At 30.9% G+C, this 4,431-nt stretch overlaps 1 protein-coding gene across 7 annotated transcripts in view; it reads right to left on the bottom strand.

Moving 5' to 3' along the window:
- The window catches only part of LOC107655593 (glutamate receptor-interacting protein 1-like), a 292,734-nt gene that overhangs the window by 11,446 nt on the left and 276,857 nt on the right, over positions 1–4,431 (bottom strand). The gene's annotated exons all lie outside the window — the stretch shown is intronic.

Raw genomic sequence — 4,431 nt, 5'->3', positions numbered from 1 at the left:
TTTTTTTTTTTTAAAAAAAAAAAAAAAAAAAAAAAAATACAGTATATATATACAATAATAATAATATTTTTTTTTTAGATAAAATATCTAAATAATTCCACTGAAACAAAACTAATACATAACAATAATAATAATGATAGTAGTAGTAGTATAGTGGGCTGTTTGAGCTAAATTCAGTTCCATTCATTGTTCCATTGAAATAATAATAATGCTAAATTAAATTCAGATAAAATAGCTAAATAATTACATTGAAACAAAACTAATAACTAAAATAAACAACAACAACAACAACAACAACAACAACAATAATAATAATAATAATAGCTACATTCAGCTGAATTTCCAACTTCCATGGAAATAATAAGGCTAAATTAAATTTTTAAATAGCTATATGATTCACTGAAACAAAACTAATAACTAACTAAATAATACTGATGATAATAATAATAACAATTTAGCTAAATTCAACGGAACTAAAATATTTCAGATTAAATAAAAACTCTAAAACTAAAATATAATCATTATTACAATAAGTAAATAAACAAACAAACAAACAAATAAATAAATAAATGAATGAATGAATGAACAAATACAAGCTGTTTGACAAAATGACATCACAATGTTACTTGCATTTGGCACTTGGCATGTACTTTTGTACCCTGCACACAATTAGCCTGCTGATAAAAGAAAAAAGCTACGGCAATAAACTGTTCCCAAAAGAGAGTACATGTATGCATTATGCTGCACTCTCGCACAACACCGACACAGAAGCTCCTGGATGCACAGGTTCCCAGGCTCCCATCATTAATCTGGCTCAGGCTGTGTTCACACACTCATCTCCGGAGGGAGCCACAGCATTGTGTTTCATACGCTTTGCTCTGATTCTCCCTCGGTGACCACCGCCAAACGCTGCATAGCCTCGGGGTTTTCAGATTCACCAGCTATTCAATAAGGATTAACTGCTTGTGATTTGCTCACCCCTCAGGGCTTGAGAAGGTGGAGGAATCCTTAATAAGACTCTCGATAGCTATTTTAGTGTAGTGTCCCTTTTTCAAGAAAGAAGTGTTTGAAATGCTGAATGATGATACATTCAGACATTAATATCCCTCTAACTGCGCATGTGCAGCCGCATGCTACTGATGTTGCTCCTATGCAGACAGCAATGTGCAGAAGCCAGACAAACAAAACCAGCAACAATGTCTCGAATCTGAGTTAAAACATCTAGCTGCATTTACACTGATTTTCAGTATGGAATTAAGGATGTGAGAAATCTTGTGCATGGAAAATTCACAGTGCTAATTAATGCACAAGCGGCGAGAAAAGGACAACAGTGCCGCGTCTGTAGTGGCACCAAATGTCAAAAATAATTACTATTATTATACACATACAGAAGCATGTTATTTTATATTATAATTATTTTCATGCCTTGCTTTCTAAAGGTCCTGACAAATAAGATGTACATCAAAAAGACAAAACAGGTTATCTTGAAAAATCAAGACATAAAAATAACAGTAAGTCATGGTTCTTAATGGGTTTTGCTATCAAATTTATTTATTTTATAAAAGTCATAGAAATAATTTATTAATATTACCACTAAAAACATATGCGAAATAAATTAAATAGGCAGAATAGGAAAATTGAATACATTGAATAAGAAAATGCACAAACATCAGAAGAGTGATGTAGCCTGAACCTGTATTTAACGTCTTGTATAAAAAAATAAATACATAAATAAAATAAAATTTATTAATATATTTAAATTATTTTTAAAATAATAAATTAATTTTCAAATCATAAATATGTATTTGTTTTATTATTATTATTATTATTATTATAAAAGATACCTAGCAAATATGCTATATTATATGGTTTATTTTATAAAAGTCATAGAAATAATTTATTAATATTACCACTAACAACAAAAGTATATGCTAAATAAATTAAATCAAATATGTTTTACTCAGCAAGAACAAAAATGAGATTGAATATTGCATACAGGTAGACCATTAATCGTATTAGACGTCAGACATATGGTTTCTTTAACTTTCCCAGGTATCAAGTTCAGAGTCAGTTTTGGCCTTATCTCTGGATACAGCTGTACTAGTTGAATCCCATGAGAGCCAATAGTTTGCCAGCAACCTTAAATTTATGCTCTGTCCACATCATCCATAATTTAAGGGGCTGATTGCTGCTCCCGTGAATGGTTTCCATATCTCTGCAACCATCTGAGATTCATTTATGTATGGAGCAGCGAGAGAAAGAGAGCAGCGCTGCCTGAGGGGGGAGAGCAACCATATGAACCTGTTAACATGAGCGGAAAGTGTCTTTCCACCCCATCAGAGCGAGAGACACGGGAAATGACATACGAGATGAAAGGTGTTTTTGAGGAGGTGTATGTCAGCAACACTGGGATGAATTAATCATCTCTACATGAATTAAAAATGATGACATTCAAATTATATTCATATTTACATTTGCATTTCCAAAAGGAAATAGTGCTTGCATATTCACTGTTGCTATCATTATTACACAAACAAACAAAAATATTTTTAATTTAAATTTAACTGAAATAAAATACCAAAATTATTCTATTGAAAAAAACTAAATATATTAATATACATTTTTATTATCATTACTGTATTCAACTTGCTGCTTCTTTGTAATAGTAAAATTTACTAGCTAATTACGAGTAAAAACTTTGCAAATGCGAGTATATATATATATATATATATATATATATATATATATAAATACATTTTCCTAAAGCATGCCTAAAAATGAAATTATCGACAAAGCTAAATTTGCAGAAAATTGTGGTGAATAAATCTTACTCCTTACATACTTACATTTGTTTGTAGATAATTAAACCTTGAGAATCAGTTAGCAAACTGTTATTTCAGCAATTATTGTCACTGCTTTGCATATACACGGGTAAGCGTGGGAGTAATGCTTATATGTATTATTCATAAATGAATAGGAAGCATTTCTCTGAATTAAACATTCAAATATGTGATGTGCCTACTTGGCATTCTCAGAGCAAGCGATGATTGCGATCAGTTTTGACCAGGAGGCCTCAGTGTCAGGAGAGCTGACTGCAATTCAAACACATTACTGGCGAGTTATCCAAATGGCCATGTGTATCCCAGCGCTCATTAGGACTCATTTTCCACTTAGTAAAATAATGCATTCTTCCATATTAGCCCCCAGCACTGTACCACCAGCTGGCCTAATAAAAGACACGTATCCCACTGCAGATTATTCCAAATAATTACTCGAGTAAATACATATCTGCGGGTCCAAAGAGAATGGAAAACTCAATTAAACCTACATTAGACCTGCTGGGACTCATCAGAACCCCCAGGATGCAATGGGACCAACACTGTTGGTGTTGTAGCTAATGTGAGAGAACAGGTGGTGTAACCATGGTGACTGCGAGGAACCCATACCAGGTTAAAAAAGCCCGTATTGTGCGTCATTGTGATAAAGGGACAAATTCTGTCATTATTTACTCACTCTCTTGTCATTATGTTGTCAAAAAGACAACAAAAAGCCCCATAAAAGAAAAATGTTGTCCTGAACAGGCTTCTCAATACAATAAAAGTAAATGGGTATGAGGACTGTTAAGCTTCAAAAAGGACAACAAATAGGTCTTAAAAGAACCATAAAAGTGATTGCACAACTTAAAATAATACGTTTTCTTAAGTCATAAGATCTGAAATCTCATTTGTATTTGCAAACATTCAAATCATCATGTGCTTTATTTGAATATATCCAGGTGCTGAGATTGGAGTGCTATGATGAATTTCATCATTTTTGCAGCTCAAATTTTATTGCAAAAGAGTAGCAAAAACATTTATTTTTTTTCTGGAAGAAAAAATGGAATGGCACGAGTATGAGTAATTGATGCTAAAATAAAATTTTTTGAAAAAGTTGAAAAATTCTTTTAAAGTTATCATGACAATGTTTTCCTTGAGCTAGAAGCTGCTGGGATCATTTCTATGCCAAATTATTAACTAGAAACCAACTTTGACTCCTGCTTGTCACTGACCATTTGTCATTTTGTATATTAATATACATTTTTATTATCATTACTGTATTCAATTTAATATGTTCAATTTAAATTCAGTTTAACTGAAATTGCTAAATGAAAATTGCTATTTATAATAATAATAATAAAATTAATTTGAGCTAAAATAGCTAAATTATTAATTGAAACAAAAATAACAAATTATTTCAATTTTTTAACCAAACATTTATTACAAAAAATAAACATTTTTAATATTTGTGTGTATATGGATTAAAGATGACCAGCCAACTGGTGATTTCACAGTTTTACTTGCTTTTGGCACAAGGTAGCATATTAATTGTATATACATTGAAAAATAAAATAAAATAAAATAAAATAAAATAAATATATATATATATATATAT

Source organism: Sinocyclocheilus anshuiensis, unplaced genomic scaffold (genome assembly GCF_001515605.1).
Source record: "Sinocyclocheilus anshuiensis isolate Anshui unplaced genomic scaffold, SAMN03320099.WGS_v1.1 scaffold916, whole genome shotgun sequence".
Classification (NCBI taxonomy): Eukaryota; Metazoa; Chordata; class Actinopteri; order Cypriniformes; family Cyprinidae; genus Sinocyclocheilus; species Sinocyclocheilus anshuiensis.
The sequence above is the reverse complement of the archived record's forward strand: the minus strand, read 5'-3'. Positions and strand labels throughout refer to the sequence as shown.